Source organism: Stenella coeruleoalba (assembly GCF_951394435.1).
Source record: "Stenella coeruleoalba genome assembly, chromosome: 17".
Taxonomy (NCBI): Eukaryota; Metazoa; Chordata; class Mammalia; order Artiodactyla; family Delphinidae; genus Stenella; species Stenella coeruleoalba.
In genome coordinates this window covers 74995666-75019499 of record NC_137163.1, presented here as the reverse complement: position 1 = coordinate 75019499, position 23834 = coordinate 74995666, and the positions used below count along the sequence as shown (strand labels likewise).

At 44.6% G+C, this 23834-nt stretch overlaps 1 protein-coding gene across 4 annotated transcripts in view; it reads left to right on the top strand.

Annotated features, from left to right (window-relative positions):
• The window catches only part of FAM110B (family with sequence similarity 110 member B), a 132264-nt gene that overhangs the window by 36086 nt on the left and 72344 nt on the right, over nt 1–23834 (top strand). For all 4 annotated transcript variants that reach the window (XM_079902033.1, XM_079902034.1, XM_079902035.1 and 1 more), the window contains exon 3: nt 16784–16833. The gene's annotated coding sequence lies outside the window, so the exon portion shown is untranslated. The remainder of the gene's footprint in view (nt 1–16783; nt 16834–23834) is intronic.

Below are 23834 nucleotides of genomic sequence, written 5' to 3'. Positions count from 1 at the left end.
GTATGGGACCCAGTGAATTCTAGATTGTTCTGACCTAGTAACTCACCCAATTTTTCTTTCTTAATCTTCAAAAGGTCCTTTTAGGAGGGCGATTGTATTGAAACAGCGTGTCATTCTTCTTTCTGTGATTGCTGATGACACATAAATGTGTCAGAGCTTTTTCTCACTTAAATTTTATTTTAGTTTTTAATTTTTTTTTTGGTCATACCGCGCAGCTTGCAGGATCTTAGTTACCCGACCAGGCATCGAACCCGGGCTCCCTGCAGTGGAAGCACGGAGTCCCAGCCACTGGACGGCCAGGGAAGTCCCTTCTCACTTAAATTTTAAATCTCAGGTGTTGCTCACTCTGGATCAGGTGGCACAGCTGCCATCACTCCCTCCATCAACCCTAGGACATCACTGATGTCTGTGCTGTTTACTCAGAGCTGTGTTGTATTTTCCATATGAAATCCTGGCGTGTTTAAGATGTTTCAGGTTTAACTTTAACTCCTTATTTTACAGGGGAGAAAATTGAGACCATTTGACAGTTGCCCTCGTTTAATGTATTTATAAGAATGCAGCAGAGATGTCTTTTTCTATTGTTATTAATATAGGTATTCTTCATGTAATTAAAATATCTACGGAAAGTAACTAGTGCATTAAATCATACTGAAAGTGATCAGCCTTCAGTATGCACCCCGATAAGGGACAGCTGTGCTTCACCTGGGGGCTCTGGGAGCAGAGCTGACACCCAGGAGTTTCCTAAGTGGCCGTGTGGTTGCATCTGCCCCTTCAATAGTTCACTTAGCAGACGTGTCCTGGGCATCCACAGTACCACGTGAGAAGGCAGGGCTCCTGCTCTTAAGAAGTGCACAGTTAATCTAATCTGCCAGGGTTGTTACCTGATCCCATATTTCTATAAATGTAACATTCGACAGAGCCACTAAGATTTTCTGATAGAAGTTCCCTGATGGAGCTGAAAAAAGCATACCGGCCCTGCATTAGTGTTGACGAACTGGCATTTTCCCTGTGTCCTTCTGGGGTAATCCTGCAGGGTGTTGCCTGCAGGGCCTGGGATTAGGGTCCATTTGAAACCGAGCAGGACCCTGCAGGGCCTTCCCAGGGACAGAACCCCCCATGCCCCCGTCTCTTACTTGTAAAACAGCTTTAGCCTCCTAGACTTTCCCTGAGTTCCAAAGAACAAATTTAATCAGGAAGTTTTAAAAACGCAGAAACAAAGGAAAGCAGTCAAGCAGGACAAAATAATAATAGTTTGGCCATAAAGCAAAGTCAGGGACCTTTAGTTCCTCCTCAAGGGCTTATAGATAATATCCTGAGCCATATTCTTGAGTTGTTTTTCAGAGACTAAAACTCCCACCAGGTGGAAGACGTAACTGCATGCTGACCACCAACACCCAGACCCCAGACCAGTTGGAACCAGAAGGTCGAGTTTCCCAAAACACCTCCCTGTTACCTCACCACCAACCATTCAGAGAATTGAGCATGAGCCGGTCACACACCCTGTGACTGTCTCCCTCACCCTGTCTTTTCAAAACTCTTCCCTGAAAGCTATCAGGGCTTTTAGGGCTTTTCAGCACTAGCTGCCCGTTCTCCTTGCTTGACTCTACAATAAATGCTGTACTTTCCTTCATCGCACCCTGGTGTCAGCAGACTGGCTTTGCTGCTCCTTGGGCAAGTGGACCCACATCCAGTTTGGTGACACAGTTCACCTGGCTGTGTTAACAGTTAACGATGCCAGGACCCCTCCTCGCTGGCCTGGCTTCAGGAAGGGAAGACGAGCCCTGGGAATGGTGGGAGGATGACTCCTTGTGAGAGCCGCCTGTGAGTGGGGCGGGTTAAAAGTGCAGAGGCTTTCGTCATTCTGAATTTGAGTGAATGTGGTGTGTTCAACACCTGCTTTGCTGGTTGGTAGGGGCCAAGCGTGCCCGGGGAACCTCGGGCAGTGTCCCCACGAGCGCAGAAGCCTTTGTCACCAGCTCCTTGTTCCCTTTCGAACATCCCGCCATCCCTGGAGAAAGCCTTGTCAATGTGGGCTCACATTGGGTTTGCTTGGTCTTGCATTTTACTACCTGGAACTCTTTCTGCACAGTTTTTAAAATAATAATTAAGTTATTTCTATGTCATGGACTCTGCGCAGCCAGGCCTGTCTGCTGGGCCGAGGGAAGCACACCAGGGATTTCAGAACTGGGTCCTGCTCTGCCCTCTAACCGTGGTCCAAGCGGCCTGGAGAGAAGTCTGTCTCCTTCTCTGAAGGTCGCCTCTTCTTTGACTTGCCTCAGCTCACCTTGGGTTGTCCCTTTCCTTTTTTTTTTTTTCCCCTGCAAAACATTTACCTTTCCTTACTCTTGATTGGGGCACAAATTATTGTCCCCAGAGCAAATTCATCTGTGTTCTGTGACAATTTATTGACTGTCTAGCAAGCAGAAGCAGTTTGCTTTTCTCTGAGCATTTCATTTTACCAACATCCAAAATGATGCACTCAAAGAGAAACTGATGTACACACACTCAGAGGCCCCGACCAGGTGCTCCCGGGCCCTAGGTGCTCTAGTGTCTGCCTCAGATCAGGACCAGCGTTTCGTAAACTCAGTTTTAACGAGGCTTTAAATGTCCACTTACGATTTTTCCTTTCTCTACCGTCCTTATTTCAGCAACTTTGTTGGCATAGGATTTATTGCTAAAATACATTTTAGTGACAAATGCACATGTTTTTGGTTTTGTTTTTTTAAAGAGAGGTTTAGACATGGGAATATCTCAATTGCTAGGGCACCACACAATAACTTAACCATGTGAATAAACATTAAGTGGAAATGGTAGGACCACCCTTTAATTCTAAACCATGGTGCTGTTTCCCACTCTTCTCCTATTCTACGCTTTCACTCAAACTTAAGACGTCCTGTCCTGATTATGTATTTTGGTGTTCCCCATCACTTAACTGGTGGTAACATTTCAACCAACAACCACAGAACGCATGAAAGTGTTCTTTCATGATGCAGTGTCTCCCTGCCCCCCATAGTGACGTGACATTGTTCTGTCACTTCTGCCTGCTTGCGGGGGAGGCCAGTCAGAGGAAGCCCCAGTAGGTGAGCCGTGAGCTGGGGAGTATTGCTGCCAAGTAGGGAAATTCACTCATCAGGGTGGTCACCGAATGTCACAAACATGTGGCATTGGGGTTTTGATGGAGGAAGGACTTCAGGTCGACAACACTTCCTGGTGTGACCCGACCGGTAAGTGTGCACACGTCACCCCTCTCTCACTTTCAGCTACAGGACTCGACGAACCTGTAGGGACCTGACCACCAGCACTTAAACAGTGCTGCTGTAAGTCAGGAAGCAGCACTAAGCATTGCACTTATTTCCTGGTACCCAGGTCTTTCTTGTATAGAATAAGCAGGGGTCTGGCTTCAGCCCTTGGCAGGATTTGGCCTCAGATAAGCAGTATAAACTCTCCAAGCCTTAGTTTCCTCATATTTATCTTGAAGAGAGATTGATTCGGATTTCTCTGCTTCCATAAGACATCATTTTTTATTTGACTGTTATAATAAAGCAGTAAGTTAGAACAGGTAATGCTATTAGACTGAAAATAATGTTATTCCTTCTTTTTAGATACCATATGCTATGTTTGATCCAGGATATTACACTAATTACATTTATGATGAAGACATTTGAAAATCACAGATGTTCGTTGATTTAAAAATAGAACATATGGGGCTTCCCTGGTGGCGCAGTGGTTGAGAGTCCGCCTGCCGATGCAGGGGACACGGGTTCGTGCCCCGGTCCGGGAAGATCCCACATGCCGCGGAGCGGCTGGGCCCGTGAGCCATGGCCGCTGAGCCTGCGCGCATGGAGCCTGTGCTCTGCAACGGGAGAGGCCACAACAGTGAGAGGCCCGCGTACCACAAAAAAAAAAAAAAAAAAAAAAATATATATATATATATATATATATGCATTTTGATTAAGCTGTTGAGAAACAGGTTTTGGGTGCTTTCTCCTCATTTTCTAGCTCAATGCAACAGTGATGAGAACTGTGGGTGAAATGCTAATGTCACTCAGAGATGATGTCACGTGAGCCATTTGGGTTTTGGCCCTTTTACCCAGATTGTCTTACACAGCATACCTGTTCCTGGCTTGTTCAGACTTCTGGTTTATCTGGAGTTTTTACTATACAAATTTAAATTTTGCCCAGTGCAATCTCCCGATCTCATTTCTTAAGAGAGGGGAGCTAGTTAGTTGATGTTAACGCAGCCCCTGGAGAGCAGTCTAAGAGGTGGGTGTTCTGGACGATTTTGGAACAGCTGGACAGTGTGTGCATGGCCCGTGTACAGTGCTCTAGGCAAGACTGCACTTTTCTCGTGCACTCGACGGAGGTGCCAGGGAAGAGCCGCTTTCCTGTGCATGTTGTTCTCCATTATCTAAGAGCTGTAATCTGCATCATCAGAATCAGTGATCAAATCTCCCTGGACCCTCGTTTCGTTTCAAATTTGAAATAGATAAAAAGCATCCGCTCTTTAACGCACCCGGACCTTTTCTGGTTTCTAGCTGTCCCACTTCACATTGTGGAAATAAACCTGGCTCCCTCGGGGCGCCAGGAAGGGACACTGTTTGCACTGAAATGAATGAGATGATTTTCCAAGGTGCGAGTGGAACGCACCGGGGATTGGCTGATATTTAAAAAACATGAATGAAAACAGTAGGCACCTCACCCGGCCAAGACGCAAGAGTTCTCTGAGAATGATTCTCTTCTAGGATTTAAAGTCTCGTCGATGGCTGATAATGTACACTGGACTTGTTTGTCCACTGGGTGTGCCCCTCCCCACGAGGAGAGGCAGCCAGTAAATGTCAGCCCCGGTGGCCCGTTAGGGATGACCTGTGTCATCGTCAAAGCCATGAAGTGCATGGGAGTTTGCTTTTCAGACCTAAGTATTACTTCAAGTCGTAGGTTTTACCTTTTCAAAAAGTTGGAATGTAAAACGTGGTCTCAGGGAAACTCTTTCTTGTAAACCAAGAGCTTTCATTTTCATTCTGGAATAAATCACTGACTAATTCTCACACCCATGACAAGTTATTTAATCTCTTTCTGCTTTGATTTTCTTACCCAATAATACTAACACCAAATCTGAATAGTTGAATAGTGGTTACTATTGCCAGGCCCTGTTCTAGCTACTTTACATGTTTTGCCTCATTCAATCCTCATCCCAGCTCTGGGCTCAGTTCTGCTTTATCCCCATTTTATAGATGAAGAAACTGAGGCATAGAGAGGTGAAATAGTTTGTCCAGGTTACACAGCTAATAAATAGTGAAATAGGATTTGAACCCAATCAGACTGGCTCTAGAATTCCGTTCTCAAATGACCTGCCTCTCTGTCTTTCCAAAAAAAATTAATATACTGCTACCTGATTCCTTTGTGTTTGGTTTGATTGTGTGAATATACATGAACCCGTTCATCGGATTTGAACCAATGGATATGACTACCCTTCGTCCCGTTCTGACATACCTTTGGGGGGCTTGCATAAAGCCCTGTCTGTGCTACTTGAGAATTGCTTTCTGTAGCAGCACAGGTACACATGGAGACATTTGGGTGGTCAGAGGCACCATGTGCACTTACCAAGTGAATGGTGTGCGGTCCTAGGGCGCCACTCACATGGACCACAGTGGTCGTGACATCTCCAAGGATGAGTAGTATAACACAGCTTCTCCCACTGTCTGCTTTGTTTAGAAAACTCTCATGAACATATAGAAAATGAATATACTGTACCTACGAAAAGAGTTCATGCTTTATAAACTCACCTTAGTGCATCAAAGTTCCCTTTCAGTTAAAAATGTGTGAATGAAAAAAATAAATGTTTTATGTAGCAAACTTCCATACGCTAAAACTCCTGTATGGAAGCAGCAGCTACTAGGAAAGTAAAACTGCTAGGACTGCAACAGAAGAATCACAATAAACCCCTGTGCTAATTTCTAAAGTAGATGGAGTTGGCCAGGCTGTGGATGTTACACTTACAAAATAATCAGCTTAGTCATTTTGCAAGTTATAGACCTCACGCAATAGAATCGCAAAGTAAAAGCCAGTGTGAAATCATCTGGCCGTCTTCAGCTGCGGGCCAACAGAACTCACTGAGCGTTGGAATTCAGGGATTCGCGGGCGCTCTAGGAAAGTGCTAGCTGTGGTTAAAATCTGGCGGCACTTGGAAATTCTCATAACACAAGGACAAACGACTGTGTGGATGAATTGAAATGAAGCCTGCAAGCTGCTTTGTGAATTAAATATGTTCAGCATTAAATAGGACGTAGAGCGTGTGTACTCCTTAAGTTCTAGGAAATAACGAGTTCACTGGCTAAAATGAAAAGCTCTTTTTTTTTTAAAAGCAGCTTTAATTCGTTAAAAGTCAAAGTGTAATAGTCTGTTAAAGAGTTGTTTTAAAAATTAGTGAAGTGACATGAATCGTCATCTGACAGTAAGTGGGTGAGTGCAGGTCTGCGCAGTGGGCCGTCTGTTGCCATGTTTATTGCAGGAGGAGACCCAGCACTGGGTCTCCCACATGTGTGGTTCAGGGCACTAGAACTGCGTTCTCTCTCTCTCTTTTTTTTAATGTGTTCTTTTTCCATATGTTGGTGGTAATTTTTTTTTTCTTGAAGTATAGTTGATTTACAATGTTTGTGTTAGTTTCTGCTGTATACAAAGTGATTCAGTTATACATATATATACATTATTTTTTATATTCTTTTCCATTATGGTTTATCCCAGGATACTGAATATAGTTCCCTGTGCTCTACGGTAGGACCTTGTTGTTAATCCATGGAACTGTGCTCTCTTAGCCCCTCAGAGCGGCACTGGGTGTGTCACGTCTCTGACACTGTGATCACACTCTCCCTGGCTGCTGTGTTGCTGTTCAGTCAGGAAGTTGACAGGTAGAGCTAGGAGGTAATAAGTGCCGTGAGAGCATTTTGTATGTTTGTTGACAGCTCTGTCCCCAGGGTCTGGAGCAGTGCCTGACCCCAGTGGATGCTCCAGTGTATGAACTGACCCGCTTGCTGCCTTGCCCGGGTACCCTCTGTGCTCAGGAGACCTGGGTCTTGCATGTTTCCATGACCAGCTGTACTTCATGTGCTGCCTTTTAATGCAATTCCAGTTTCATCTCTTCATTTATTCATCTATTCAGTGACCACCTGTGCAAACCATTGCAGTGGTGGAGCACACAAACCAAGGAGTATTTTCATCTTATAAAACAAAAAGAGGGACTTCCCTAGTGGCACAGTGGTTAAGAATCCGCCTGCCAATGCCGGGGGACACGGGTTCTGGCCCTGGTCCGGGAAGATCCCACATGCCGCGGAGCAACTAAGCCCGTGCGCCACAACTACTGAGCCTGTGCTCTAGAGCCCGCGAGCCACAACTACTGAGCCCACGTGCCACAACTACTGAAGCCCGTGCACCTAGAGCCCGTGCTCCGCAACAAGAGAAGCCACCGCAGTGAGAAGCCCGCGCACCGCAACAAAGAGTAGCCCCCGCTCACCGCAACTAGAGAAAGCCCGCGCACAGCAACAAAGACCCAACACAGCCAAAAATAAATAAAATTTTTGAAAAAAGAAAGAAATTGTATTAAGATTGTCATACCAAAAGGCAGGCATTTCTTTAAGGAGAATTTTTCTTTCAGCTAAGAGCACTTATTCACATCAGAAAAGTAAAATGTGATACCCCCTGGGCACGATGACCAAATTAGCATGGTCACATTAACTATGTGGAATTTTTATATTTTATGCAATTAAGTTATCAGAACTAGTCTCTACTATATATTAATACACAATGTAGACTTTAAAATAAAATATTAGTAATTCAGTCTTCAAGATTCTCAGAAGCCATGTGTTGTTTTGTGGCAATTCTGGAGTGCCCATTTCGTAGATGAGGAAACTGAGGCACGGAGAGGTTGTAGGAGCCCAGACATTAACTGTCAGGTATGACCGGAAGCCTTGTCATTCCATGCATTGTGTTCTTCCTGTTCTACTGTATATACCAAGAAGCCTCACTAAGTGCAAGTTACCCTTTCTTTAAGGAGCCCGAGATAAACAGAATGTCTCAGTACCACCTCTCCATGTATAACTTCTTCCTGTCTGGCTCAGCTTTGGGAACCCCTAAGGTCAGGGATTTGAAGGAGATGTGCGAGCACATCTTCCCGTTTCTTAGTCTTCAACTTGTACCACCTGCTCACATTCACTTTTGTAAAAGAGTGATTGATGCCAAGTCAGGCAGGCACTAGTTGTAAGTTTTAAACTCTCCATCTCCTTGCTTACGCTAGACCGCGCTGGGTGTGTGCTGTGTGCCCGAGGACGGCTGTGGGTCACATTCCCCGGATTGATCATGGTCCAATTGAATATACAACGCCAAGTGGCCTTACACGTGCCGGAGAGAATAGGACGTAGGGTCTTAGGTCTTACGGCTTGAACCAAGGAGCCTGTTCAGATTTCTAGAGCTGATGCTGGTGACGACCATCACGTTAATGCACTTTCAAAGCACAAGAAAGTTGGATGGACATCACGAAGAGAAAATATTGGTGATGGCAGGGAGTGTTTTCAGACAATGTACCGAAATAGTGTTCCCCGTGTGAACCTAATTAGGTGGAAAGTGGGAACTCAGTCGACTTCCCTGCTATGAGAACTGAAGACGATACAAGAAGAGTGAGCTCCTTTACGTTTCGGGGAAGCAGCGACCTGAACCTTCTGCAGGACTCCGAGTGGTGACATCACTCTTATGCCTTAGCCCAGGCGTCCCGGCCGATCTGCAGGGAAGAGGTGAATATGAATGACCTGAGCTTTGGCGTCATGGTCTGTGTTTGGATACGATGCTCGTAATGAGGTTTGAGGACGAGGGAGTCTCATGGGCTGGAGCCTCATGTGGGTGGACCTGGAGGCCGCACTTTTTTCTCTCATCGCCTCGCGTTATGCCTGGAGGCTGCGGGGCCTGGGATGTGGTTCCAGGCACTGCGGCCCAGTGGTTCGCCCTACACCCAGGAACATCACACCACACCTGTGCTTCCCCATTGATTATCCCAACCTTTATGCCGCTTGCTAGACCCACGTCATCAATATTCCAGTCCGGACTCAAATGCGCGACGTCACGAAGGCTCCCTGATCTTCCTGTGAAGCCAGCATCCTCTCCTGACTGTTATTCTAGTACCACTGAGCTTCCCTTACCAAGAAACCATCTTCGGAAAACCTTGGAGCGTCCGCTCATTAAGTATTTTTGTTCTTTCATGTTTGCCCTTTTCTTTCTACCTTTCGTGTTCCGAGGTAACCCCCATCTTCTCTTACCACGTAGTTTTGCCCCCGATCAGTCCCTCTGTCCCTTAGCTGTTCCCTTTTCAGTCTTCCCTGCATGTTGCCTGTAGGTGGATCTCAGTGAAATAGTATCTTCATTTTTAGAAGCCTTGTGCCAACTGCCCTGGACCATGGGGGTAAAAGGTACGCATGTGGACCCTGGGCGCTCAGCTGCCGCCGTAGTCGAGTTCAGATTTACCTCCCCAGCCATTCCCGCTCTCGTCCTTGGAACTCTTCTCAGCTGTACTGATCTACTTGCCATCTCGGAGGCTCTTTTCTCGAAGACTTTCTGCAAAACCTGCTCTTTCCTTTGCTTGAAATCCCTGCCCCATTTCTTCACTCGGCCAAGTAATGGTGATACGTGTCATTTTTGAGGGACTGCGTGCCTGGCAAAACGCTCATGATCGTAAAATATTGTTGTCACTTAACCCTCACAACGACCCTATCCTGCTGGCCCCATTCTGTTATTATTTCTAGATTGTTCTCCCGGCACCTGCTTCGAAAGGTTCTGGTGAGAATTACACGCGACACTCCTCACAAGCACTGGTGCAGTGCTGGGCCCGAGGTGCCCTTCACACAGACGGTCACCGTCCCTTTCATTATCCGCGTCGGGCAGACAGGACACCAAGATGCAATGTCTGTGGCGGGGCTGGGGGCGCGTCATGTGTGACCATGGCTCCAGGCTCCCCCGTGCTGCGCCGGCATCTCCCCAAGCCTGGCTCTGAGCGCCTTCTTTGAGCAGCCTTTAGACTTTTGTTTTCAGTTGGGAATAAATGGTTACTCCTTAGTCGCTAAGTTAAAATAACTAAACTTTGGTATTCGTAAACTGAAGAGGCCCCATCTCACCCCCTGTGGGATGTCGCACAACAGAGCAGCTGCGGGACCTCGTGGCAGGTGGGTTCCCTGCCTTTCGGGACAGAGCAGGGATCATCTGTTGGAAGTATCCCCCTTCTGCTTCTCTTGTTGCTTCATGTATTATTGCTTTCTAATGTCTTGCGTGTTTATTAACCAAATCTCTACAGCCGACGCATAAACTCCGTGACGGCTTGGGGTCACGTACTGTCCATTGCACTGTATCCCGTCAGCGTGTTCTTCCATGCCTGTGATTTCTAAGCACTGTGTGTTGCATCCTTGACTTTGTCAAGCGCACAGCAGATGTTAAACATCTGACAACTGAGTCTAAGAAAGTTCTTTCAGGAATAATTTTAAGGGGTGGAATTTGAAAACAGCTTGTGTGAAAAGTCACGGCTCATCCTTTTAAAAATAAACGCCAAGTAAGACAAGCATTATCACGGGGAAATTTCTCACTTGAGAAAAACCTTGGTACAGTGATGGGGATTAAGATTTTCATTTCCTCCCAGCAGGACTGGTATGATAGATACTGTGTGTGCGTGCGTGTGTGCGCAGGCATGCACATGTGTGTGTGTCTGTGTGTGTGTATGTGTTCATAAACTATAACACTCAGTAGTTTCTACTTCAATGACTCTACCCCTCCAAGAATACAATTATTGTCACTTTACATTGCTGGGTCAGGGGTGAAATGTTTGGTTTGATTTATGTCCCAAACTCTCATATCCTCTTTTTCTGGGGAGTCAGTTGATTTTAATGCCACTTTCTATCAGAACTTTAGAGGTTAGCGAATAAAATGGTGTTCCCTTTCCAGGGGTGGGTAAAGTTTTGTTGTACTAAGACTGTTGTGTTAGAAATGTGTAAACTCAATTGTGACAGATTAAGAACTGGCAGCTGCCTTTCATATTTGAGTAGACGACAGTGCATAGACGTGTTTCATGAAAAGCTAGTTTTCCCTCATTAAAAAAATGTACTTGATCACAGTCCTTAGGCGCACAGCAAATGTCAGAACGGCCCTTAGTTCGGGCAGATGTTTCCGTTTAACTTGTAAGCGTCTTGGATGGATGGGTGGATGGATGGGTGGACGGACCGACAGACGGATGGATGGATGGGTGGAGATACACTTTCTTAATTGACTACTCAGCACCATTGCACTGAACATTATATAATTCCCAGGCTACACTGCGTCTTACATAATCCCCACACCACTAATATTGTACTGATTGAAACTGCTCGTTTCAATTCTTAATAGCCTTGTTTCTCTCTCTTAATAGACTCTGGGTAACTGGAAATCAGGGGCTGACTTACTATCTATGTTTCTTAGTGCCTAGCAGAGAGCCTAGCATGGAGTAGAAATGAAACAAATATCTATAAATTAAAATAATTAAGATTGCTTATAAAAGCAAAACGAAACACAGAACATTTGTATTTTAGTGATTAATGGTTACTGTTAAGAAAAACAGTGGGCAAGCATCCTCTAATATTTACTTTTTCTTGTAATAATATGTAGATGGCATGTTTTTCTTAGCCTTCCCTGGAATTAGTCAATAAGCACTTACAAAGGATACTGTGTATAGTAGGTAATCAGTTATTCTTTTGATGAATAAAAGATGAACACCTTTCCTAATATACGTCATAGGAACCTGAATAAATTATAATGTTCATGCGGCCATTATTGATGTTAACGTTAGTAAAATATCGTGGAAGGGACGATTCCTATTTTAACACTTCTGAGAAGTATTGCTTATACATGGTGATCTTTAGAGCAGGCACTGTCTGTCGTTACAGATTCGTATACTCTACTTGTTCCCAGATCTCATGGTTTTGTGGATAGAGATTTCCTTGGAGGTCTCTTATGCTTTTCTTTCTCTTTGTCCTTTTTATACATTCCTACCCATGAGAACAGTTGACAGTCTTGGAGGTGCTTTAGGATACCGTTTCATGTGAGCAGACGCTGCGCTTAGAGGAAAGCATGTTGGTTTTCTGCATGACATTTCCACAAACAACAGCTGTTTCTCAGCGCCTATGAGTCCTGTGGTCACAAGTGCTTCCTGGTTGGACTTGGATCTGCTCAGGGCCTCACAGTCAAGATGTTGGCCAGGCCGTGGTCTAGATCGAGGCCCTGGGGAGGAATCAGTTACTAAGCTCATTCAGGTTGTAGGCAAGACTGAGGCCAAGGCTGCTATCAGTTCCTAGAAGTTTCTAGAAACCACTCACCGTTCCTTGCCCCGGACCCTGTCATAACATCACAGCAGCATCGCCTTGGACCCCTCAGCTTTCAGTCGCTTCGTTTTCTCTTCTGTGACCTGCCAGAGAAAACTCTGCTTTTAAAGGATGCGTGAGAGTGCAGGATCCATCCGGACAGACCCCCTAGCTGAGATTAATGTGACATGTAACATTCCTGATCACAGGAGTGAGATCCACTGTGTTTACCGTCCTGGGACTGTGCAGGCCTGTGCTCCGAGGGGTTGGGAATTCCTGGGGCCCCTGTTGGAACACTGCCTCCTCAGAAAGCTCAGTTAAGATGCTTGGGAGGACTGCCCTGGTGGCACAGTGGTTAAGAATCCGCCTGCCAATGCAGGGGACGTGGGTTCGAGCCCTGGTCTGGGAAGATCCCACATGCTGTGGAGCAACTAAGCCCGTGCGCCACAACTACTGAGCCTGCACACCTGGAGCCCGTGCTCCGCAACAAGAGAAGCCACCGCAATGAGAAGCCCGCGCACTGCAACCAAGAGCCCGCTCGCTGCTACTAGAGAAGGCCCGCGTGCAGCAGTGAAGACCCAACACAGCCAAAAATAAATAAATTTATTTCTAAAAAATGAAACTACATTAAAAAAAAAAGATGCTTGGGAAATGCCAAATTTACCTCCGTAATACTTTCAATTTACCCTTATCGTGCTTCACTTTGAGATGCTGAAGACCATGTTTTATGGACTTTCTTCCTTCTTAACCTTGCTGTGTTTCTAAGGGAAAGAGAAGCAGTCTGTCCTCCACGTAAAGAATGTCTCTGCCGTCAGTGGGGCTTAGGGTTTGATGTTTGTGATTTTCATTCATTGATCTGTGTTCTTTTAGCCAGTCACTCCAAGGCCAGTGGTGGCCAGATGAGGATGGAGTCAAGTGGTCAGAGTCTTGCTGTTAACATAGAAACCAGACTGACCCAGGCTACAGGCCTAACCCAGGTTAGGAACTTGACAAGTGAGACCCCAGAGAGGGCTGTGAACTTGAGGAGCGAGGCCATAGGGAGCCACCCTGAGTTCATAACCAGAGGAGGGACTTCCCAGAATCACTGTTTTTGGCAGATTAACCTGGACACTGTACATACGGTTAGAGGAGGAAAGCCAGAAGCAGAAACCAGCCAGGAAGGCAGAAATGAGTGCTCATTTATCTTTGGTGAGGGAGAGTTAGAAATCTATTGTGTTCCTTGAATTGCATTAGTAGTCGTAGCGCTAGTAAAATAAACAAGAGTGGGGAAAGTTAAACAAGATGCAAGAGACAATCAGCCTGCCTTTTACAACCTGTGATCACCTGAGTGGCATTCGGTTACTTTTAGTGGAGGCCGCGTGTGCGTGGTTTTTAGTCTGGACGTCAGGTAATCATCAATTTGTTATAGAACTTGCAGTTGGGTTTATGAGTATTGTTTTATGTGCGTACATTTTTTGATCGCCTAAAAGAACGTTGCTAACCACAAGCGCATGGGGTAAAACAGATACCCAGTGCGTATGTTTCACAGTTATGTTCGCTGCCTCTGAAAACCATACTTCTCTCTTGTTTCAGTCACCGACTTAGTCACATACTCGTGGTTTTCTTGGAGTCATTGTTCAAAGGGAGCTTGGCTTTTACTTCCTACTTTCTCCACTGTTTGACTGAAGATTATTTTTAAGATTAAAAAACAAACAGAAGTCATCTCAGAGCCTGGGAACCGGACATTAAACGTATCTGTTTTCGCGTGTGCTTAAAAATGGTGGTTTTGCAAATACTCAGTGTGGCATTCCCACTACATAGTTGGCTGATAAAACTATAAATAAACTAAAACTATATAGCTTTGCGACCATGGGAAGGATAACATTTAGCTTGATCTTTTGTGACCAAACAAAGTTCTGATGTAAGGCACCTCACTACAGTGGAAAGAGGCCGCAGAAACCTGTGCTTAGCAGCGGAATGGGAGATGTTGAGATGCTGATGGTTTTTAGGCAAGCCTAGGTAGTGAATCATTCATTCATTCAATAAATATTTGTGGATAAGTGCTCTGAGCCAGGCAGGATTCTTTTACAGGCTGGGGTTATAGCAGTAAACAAGAACAGGCAAAACGTTCTGTTCTGGTGGGGCTTATATTTCAGTGAGATGAAGCAGAAATGTGGACGTGTATAAGGTATTTGTTATTTCAAATGGTAAAAAGCACTATAGGGGAAAATAAAGCGGGGGGGGGGTATATATGCGTGTTGTGGGAGTGGGGGGCAGCATTTTAGAGGCGTGGCTGGCAGAGTTCTGAGGTGCCCCCTGTGTTGGGTGGGTAGGGCTAATAGCGTCTGGTGAGGGTGATGGATAGCACTGCTGTGATTACCAGGTTACCTCGCGTAAGACTCCGTCTCAGCAGACTGGAGTGGAGATTCTCCTGCTGGCCTTGGAGAAGGGAGCTGTGAGCTGCCCCTAGAAGAGGAGGGTGGCACCCTCACTCACAGCCAGCAGGAAAACTGGGGCCTCAGTGCTCCAGCCTTAAGGGGCTGAATTCTGCTAACCAGCATGGGAACTTGAAGGAGGCCCCTGAGCTTCTTAGAGGAAGGCCGTCCAGACCACACCGTGATGGCAGCCTTGTGAGACCTGAGCCTAGGTTGGAGCCAGCCAAGCCATGCCCGGGCCTTGACAGAGACTGCGATAGTAAGCGAGTGGGGTGCTTGTTACACGGCAACAGAAACTAATGCAGATGGGGGGCCGGGGAGGGCCTCACTAGGAGCAGAGAGACACATGGAGACCTTAAGGTGCTGTTGGACATACCAGTCTGGAGGTTGGGAGAGAAGATGGGCTGGAGATGGACGTGTGGGAGCCGGGAACACATACATGGGATGTAGAGCCACGTGGTCCCGAGAACAGTGATTGCAGAGAGGCAGGAAAAGGGGCTCAGACCTGGGCCTTGGTGCTCCAGGAAGATGTTTTCAGTTATTGTGTCTCAGTGACTTATGCCTTATTCTAAGCTTTTGTTCGATATTTGGCCTGACTTACAATATTTTTCTCTCCCTCTCTGGAACTTCAGCTCAGTTTAAAGTTTTTTCTGTTTGGTTTCAATGTACAGTATTAGATACGAGACCCTGGCAGGTGGGGCAGTGAGGCTGGGTGTGAAAGTCCTCCTGCCATGTCCTGATAGGAAAATTCTAGCTTCAGCCAGGAGCAGTGTACACCCAGATCCCTTCCTCCTGAAGGCAAAGGGATGCGTACATCTCAAGTCTCCTTCAACCCCAGCTGACGAGAGCAAGCAGATCGTTTCTGTAACTTGCCCTGGTCCTCAACTGCATGACTGAAGAATCAGTAGCGATCGCTGTGGTTTCCCAAAACGGGATTTGCAGAAGACCCATTGCTAGCTGGGTTTAGTTGCTGTATTTCTTTAGACATAACGGAACAAATAAATAAAGAAGAGGAGGGTATACCCTGGGGATTTAGTAAATAGGAAAAGATGGAGACTGTGAAGATCAGAGCAGTTGAGAGGAGTCTGTGGACCATTTTGTAACCTGCATTTACCGAGATATTTGTAGCTGGAGGCCTGTCGGACTTGACGGTGGGAGTGTCCCTCAAAAGCGAAAGACCTCTACACGTGGATGCATCTGTTTGTATATAAACAATAGCTTTAGTTGGTAGTTTTCTTTTTCAGACTGGTTACATGTTTATTCATATATCTGAAAAATTAACAATTATTTCACAACACCTTCTCAGTCCTTTGTTTTTTTTGTTTGTTTTTCCTCTATTTTCTACACCATATTATCAGATGGGCCATTGAATCTTGGACTGAATTGCTACCTTCTCAAAGTAGTACTTTTTTAAAACGACTCCCACGGATGGTGATATACAATCTGAGATCATTATTCATACCCTCTCTTGTTCCAGAAGGGACTCAGACGGCAAACTTTGAGAGTTTGGGTTTTGAGTAGTTTGCCTTCCATAGTGAGGGTGCCAGGCCAGGGAAGCCCCTGTCACCCGGGAGAGTGAGCATTTTAGCACGTGCCCCGCGGTTTACCATGTTAGGAGTCCAGCAGGGCCGCGCCTCTACCTGCCGGGAGCCTTTGCTGACCCCTGGTGGCAGGTGCACTGCCGAGGGTCTTGCGTTAGCCCACGTCATTTGAATAGGCTCATTCTTCTCCCAGTTCTCTACTTCAGCTTTTTTGTCTCTTTTTTCCCACTGGGGGTTATGTTCCTTTTTGGCATTTAAATAGTCACCATTCCTGATCTAAAGATTACATTGTAGTTAATTGTCCTTAGACCCGTGGACACAAATTCTTTTGTGTCATCTGAGGACACGTCATGCTCTTCCCTACTCCTCCGTGTTTTGTGTGTCTCTCAAAGCCTGGCATTTCCAGTGCCCTTTGGGAGCTGAGGGATTCAGTTGTGCTCTTAAGTGACAGCAGTGGCTTTTTCTTTTTCAGGTGCCTTGGGCCTATTGAGATCCAGCCTGAGTCAGATGAAGCCTTCCCTTGTGAGTAGAACCCTTTGTTTGCCATCTCGAATCATACCCAGGACACGCTGTTTCCAGCTGTGATCAGCAATAACACCCATTAATGTGCTGTGTGGACTTTCAAATCTTGTAAATTAGTGACATCCAGAGACTCAAGAAGCATTTGCCGCATCTAATATTATACAGCTGGATACAAGGGGTTGCTTTCTATAGTTCTTTTTTGCTCTGAAGTATCAGTTTCCAGTACACATTAGAGACCAGATTCCACACTATTTTAGTCTAGCCTTGATCAGAGGCTGGCAAAGATGGCCCATGGGCCAAATCCGTCCAGCTGTTGGTGTTTTGTAAATAAAGTTTTATTGGGACACAGTCATGCTCCTGCATTGAAGTGTTGACTGCGGCTGGTTTCAAGCTGTAGTGGGTGAGGTGAGGACTGTGTGGCCTGCAGAGCCTCAAATATTCACACTCCGGCCCTTACAAAAAAAAATTGCCAAGCTCTGGTCTAAAATATATAACTTTTTTTTAAACTGAAAATTTTCAGTCATAAAATAATTTTGGAATAATGGATGTCTCTAGCTTTTTAAAGTTCTCAAGACAAGGCTGTCTGAAAAATAGCCAGTGGTTTAAAATAAATGAAATTTAATTTGTCATGTTTTTTAGTACCATTTCAGTTTCTACAGGTTACCAAAACTTATTTAACATAAGAAGCATAATGTGTGGAAATGTAAAATAAAAACATCAGGTCACACTAAAAGAGAACACTGACATTTCTGTGTGAACCTAAGTATCAGATTACATTTTCACTGGGCTTGATCACATTTAAAACTAAAATCTTCGGGAAGGCAAAATTCACACGTCTCCTGAGGGCTCCCTTATAAACTGCCCAAGACGATATGTTTATAGCTTACACTGAAGGCTGAGTTTGCTTTGACTAAAATCAAATGAGAGCTTCTTTTGCATAGATTCCTGTGTGTATGCATGTCTGTGAAGGTTTCGGTGCTTTTCTGATGGGTTAATTAAATTTTCACACTGATGCGTAGTTTATTTGAACTGCCGTGGCATTTTCCAGCTTGTGGTTGTTAATGTGGGTTCCAGTACGATGAGGACAGACCCCTCTCTCCCAGTGCTCTTTTCATCCCCATCCCCGGTGCATTTGCAGGGTGTTGTCACTGAACCTGGACCCTGAGAGAATGTGCTTTCCAGGGCTGTCTAGTGCTTTGGGGGCCAAGGCGGAGCACAAGCCAGAGTGAAGAGGCCTGTGTTTTCAGTGGGAAGGGTCAGCCTTTCTTTTCCACCCGGGCCACTAAGTGAGGGCAACAGAGGGGTTGGGTTAAATGCTGCAAAATCTAATTACCTCTTGATTTATAGCCATGGTTGAGGGCCGAGTTCACCACCTTGAAAACACACTCTGACGGTTGTGGGCTGCCAGGAGGGCTCTGCTCTCCTCTGTTGGCCCCTCGGTTGGTCATGGCTCTTCTCAGTGAGAGCACCGGCCAGCTCGCAGGTCCCCTGCCATGGGCCCACCAGTGAGGCTGAGGAAAGGCTCGGCCTGCTGGTAGAGCACCTGAGAGGGGCTGGGGGTGCCCACGCACACACATGTACACACACACGTACATATACACACATACGCACAATATACATACACATGTGCATACATACTTACACACATATACACACGTGCACGTGTATATACATATATACACATGCATGCATGCTTACACACGTGCACACATACACAATATACACGCACCCATACTTACATATACATGTGCACATGTGCACATACACACATACATAATACACACACACACAATACACACATGCATATATACATCCATCCATACACATACACAATACAAACATACACTCACACATACACGCATACACGCATACACATACGTACGCACACATATCCACAGACACATAAATCCATACACATGCACACACATGCATATACACACATGCACATATACAGGCATACGTGTACACATGTGCACACAGACATATACACACGCACACGCACGAGGCACATTTAGGTAGCTAAGTGCACCGTCTGGGGCAAGGCTGCTCTCCTCTGCTTCCTGACGCTGGGGGATTAGCGTGTAGGAGCGGAACTGGAGGCTCTGCCCTGTTCACTGTGCTGCTTTCCTGTCCTGCTGCGCATCACGCTGGAGGGTCCAGATTCTTCAAAACTGTTTTAGTTGAGATCCCCCGCCCCTTCTGACCCCGGCTCCCTCGCCATCACCGGAAGGGTGAATGCCTGGAAGCTCAGAAATAAGAGTGTGGCTTCCTGGTCAAAGGCGGGCGTTGGACTGACCGCCAGCCCCACCCGCATCCCACCACCCACCCGAGTAGCCTCCAGAAGGTTCCCGACCTCTCAGCCAGTTTGCTCCACTGAAAAGTGGTGACAGTGGTATCTGCTTCCTGGAACCGTCACAAGGATTAAATGATTAATGGGCTTTAGTTCAGGGCCAGGCTCGTAGGAAGTGTTCAAGGAAGGTAAGCTGTTCTGGGTCCTCAGAGGGGCTGCCAGGCTGTGTGACTCTAGGGACGGCTTGCCCCATGGGGACAGGTATTTTATTCCCCATGGGCTTTAGAGCTGTCTGCAAGGGGCTTTATGATTATTGTTTACATTCTCTGCAGACAGGGCGCCTCCTCAGCAGCTGCAGGGGCCCAGCTCCCACCCCCCCCCTCCTTTTTATGAAGCTATGAAATAGCTATTGGAACAACCATTTTTATTTAAGAAGAAACTGTCTTAAGGAAATTAAATAATTTAACCTAAATTCATGTAACTCGTGAAAAAACAGGATATTCAAACTCAAGACTGTTATTAAAATCTCCTTTGGCCTGAAGATGTTTAGTTGTGAGTTCCTTTTATGAGTGATATACAAGTCAGTCTGGGGGAAAGAAAGGCCACTGTATAATTATATTCATATAAAATATATACTGATATCTTCTGGAAAACTGCTTTCTGACAAACATGAAACAAACAAAAGAAAAATTGGTCAAAGCTGACCTCCCTTACCAAAAATTGGTCAAAGCTGAAGAGGTAAAAATAACTTAAAAGAAAGGTGTTTTAAGTGGATGTTAACAGCGGTTCATGGTTTAAAATGAACTGAGGGCCTATGAATCAAAAAACAATATTCTAAGGTTCTGATAAAGCAATAACATAAGGTACAATATGACATTCAAATGAGTAAACTTTAACTGTTGTTTAAAATCACGTCGAATTAGAATTGAGTTATCCTTTTCTTCTCTATGTATACACAGCATACTACATATAAATAAGAGATTGAAAGGTTCAGAAGAATTTGAGATATAAATAATTTCATTAGGATGTCAAATCAGTAATACAACCTTCTTCAAAACTTTGTAGCAAGACTATATTGGTATTACTGTTTTTTAATACAATATGGGTTTTTTTTTTTTTGAGGTAAAGTTTACAGATCTTAGATGTACAGTTTGGTAAGTTCTAACGAATACATGCACTTCTGTAACCACCCTAATAAAGATATGGAACATTTCTATCACCCCAGCCAATTCTCTCTTGCCACTTTCTAGTCAGATCCCCCTTTTCCACCCAGGGAAAAATTATTATTCTATCACCATAAATTAGTCTTATGTGTTTTTAAATTTATATGGATGGAATCATCCAGTGAATACCCTTTGTACTGGCTCCTTTCTTCCCATACCATGTCTTCGAGATTCATCGTGTCTTTGAGATTCATCCTCGTTGTCGTATCAGTAGCTGAGTAATATTTATTTCATTATGTGCGTGTACTGCAATTTGTTTATTCTTCTGTTATTGGGCATTTGGATCATTTCCAGTTGGGCATTTTGAATAAAAGTTGCCATGAACATTGTTGAATGAGTCTTTTAATGGATATACGTTTTCCTCTACCTTGGATAATACTCCTTAGTGGAATTGCCAGATAACGGGGTCAATGTTTGATTAACTCAGACTTCCTTGTTAGCAGTGTGTGAGAGTCCATTTGTTCCATATTCTTGCTAACGTTTGCTGATTTAAGTGATTTAAGTTACTATGGAATAGTGTATTTAAGTGGCTATGGAATAGTGTATTATTGTGGGTTTAATTTGTATTTCCCTCATGACGAATGACGTTGACTCTCTTTACATATACTCACAGGTCTTTTGTGTATCTTCCTTTGCAAAGTGTTCGTTCGACTTTTTGCCCTTTTTTAGAGTTGGATTGTATGTCCTTTTGTTATTGATTAGTCACTTCATTTTTTCTGGCTAAAAGTTCTTTTTCATATCTATATATAAGATATATTTTCTCTCATATAGTGGTTTGTCTTTTCATTTTCTTCACAGTGAGCAGAAGTTGAAAATTTTTTTAAAGACCATTTTGTCAGTTTTTTCTTTTACAGTTAGTGTTTTTGTGACTCTAGGGAATTTTTACCTACTCCAAGGTTGCAAAAATATTCTCCTCTGTTTTTTTTTCTAGAAGCATTATAGTTTTAGTTTTTAACTTTTAGGTCTCTGATCTATCTCAGGTTGATATTTTAGGTGTGAGGTAGGGATCAAAGTTTCCTATTTTTTCCAAATGGGTATCCATTTGTTCATCATCATTTGTTGAAAGGGCTTTTCATTCTTCATTGAATTGTCTGGGCTCCTTTGTGAAAAGTCAGCTTTAAGTCTGTGGATCTGTTTCTGAGCTCCCTCTCCCTTCTGCCTCGTTGATCTCACTTGTTTATCCTTATTAAACCACAGTGTTGGAATTTCAGTGTCTTCATGGAACAGCTCCCCGTCCTTTTCTGGGAGGACAATCCTTTCTTATCCGTGGGAACTCAGGGGAACCACCGTCTGGATTCCTCACTGTGGCACACATTTCCCCAAAATGCAGAACGTCGCTAATGGATGACTCGGACAGGAGTTTTGCAGGTGAACTGAGTTTTGCAGTTGGATGACTTCAGTTTGTTCATATATGAAAAATTTGGTGTCATACAGTCCATTTCACTGCAGTTTAGGTCAGAGAGTCATGCTGAAAAGAAACATGTATGGAGGCATGAGTGAGCACAGACTACAGAACAGCCTCCAAACTAGTAAATCAAAAAGGACCATAGGTTAATTGAAATTCCAGTTAATTTCACACAACAAAGACTCACCAGTGTTTAAAATGTCAGTGCTTTAAGATTGCTTTCTCTTGGTTGCCAACAGAGGGGGTTTTTTGTTTCATCCTTCCAAAAAGTACACAGCATCAGCATCTTTGGGGAAGACAGAAATTGTTATTTTTCAAAAAAGAAAAAAAATAATAGCAAAAATTCTGTATAAGTTCCATTGCTGAAAATGAGGACATTTTAAGGAAAGTTGTAATTACAAATCAAAAAAGACTTTTTTTCACTCTCCTTCCTCCCCTGGCCTGTCCCAGGCTTGGACTTGGGGCAAGAGGCCCTTGCTTCATCTCTGCAGGACCCTGGCTCTCACCGAGAGCATCTCCAGGGGTTGGAGTATTTACTCTCATCAGTGGGACCACCCATCACTACCGTTGGAGGAGCAATCAGATTTTCTGTTTACTTCAGCCAGGGAAGCCAGGATCCACTCTTCTATGTGGATGAGCTGTGCCCATTGTAGACAAAATAAAATTAACTAAGAACCACCCACTTCTCCCCCATCCCCACTCTCAGGATAACCTGGTGAGGTACCATCTTTCTAAAGCCTGGTACTGACTTACATCACATATTCAAATTATTTTTGTTCTTAAACAACGCTAAAAACAAATGGGAAGATTATGCTTACACCTTTGGAGGAAGATGATTAAAACTTCAAAAGCTTCTTCACTCTCTAAAAGGTGCAAAATACCATCAAGATGTCAGGTGGGCAGTTTCTGTGGCTGCCCTGCCGACTCCTGCAGTGCTTTCACAGTAACCTGTCAGGTCCTTTATGCCATTTATTCCCATGACAGAACATCTCTGGGATATTCGTTTAAAAGCCTCCTATATAATTTAGTACAAAAAAATCCCACTTGTGTAGGCTTGACGCAGACTTTATGATGAAAAACCTTCATCATGTGCGCTTCCATGTAAGAGGAACTTAAACTCTCCTCTTCATTAGGAGACCTGCCTGCAGTGGAATTAAAATAGCTTCGCCCTGAATGGGAACACTGACTTGGCAATGATCAGGAGGAAGTCATTCAAGAGGAATGTAATCAAATACTTGAAATTTAAATTAGCTTGTAATCTGACTTTGAAAATAAAGTAAAAGACAAGCCCAAGAAAGTTTCCTTTAAGGTGAATTAATGTCCTTCAAATCACTTCCAGTTTCAAAGCTAATAATGTACACACGATAAAAGGAATATGCAGTGAAGCTTATCTTTTCTATGTGCTTGTTCTCCCTGATACACTGATACTGGGCTTAGGAAAGGTGCCCTACATAGAGAGAACCCACGTCTGCAGAAATAACTTGCAAACTACACCAGAGATTTACAGACTGTTTCAGTGCCGTTTAGAGGGACAGCTTTTTTCTTCATTGTGTCCATAAAGCATACATTGTTAACCCAAGAAGGAACCTTAAATAAGTGACACAGATTTTCTTCTTTATTTAGAAACTATTCAGATGTTCATAGTTTCAAAGGATTCTTTCTCTTCAGTAAGTTCTTCCTCGTTCTTGAAGGACACGGTATTTTTTCTGTTCAAATCACTGAGTGGTAAACTTTCCAGGAGAATAACATTTGTTAAGTGAAAAAACTTCCCTAATCATTGTCCCTGCCTTGAACAGGATTACATAATGAAAAATTGTCTCTTTGCTGTAAAAGAAAACGTAGAAAAGGATCTCTACATATGAAAACAGAAACAGGAGAAATCTAGGGAATCCAGATTCAGAAAACCGTTTATGAACAACTTAACATTCAAGAAAGCAACTGGGGGGCTTCCCTGGTGGCGCAGTGGTTGAGAGTCCGCCTGCCGATGCAGGGGACACGGGTTCGTGCCCCGGCCCGGGAAGATCCCACATGCCGCGGAGCGGCTGGGCCCGTGAGCCATGGCCGCTGAGCCTGCGCGTCCAGA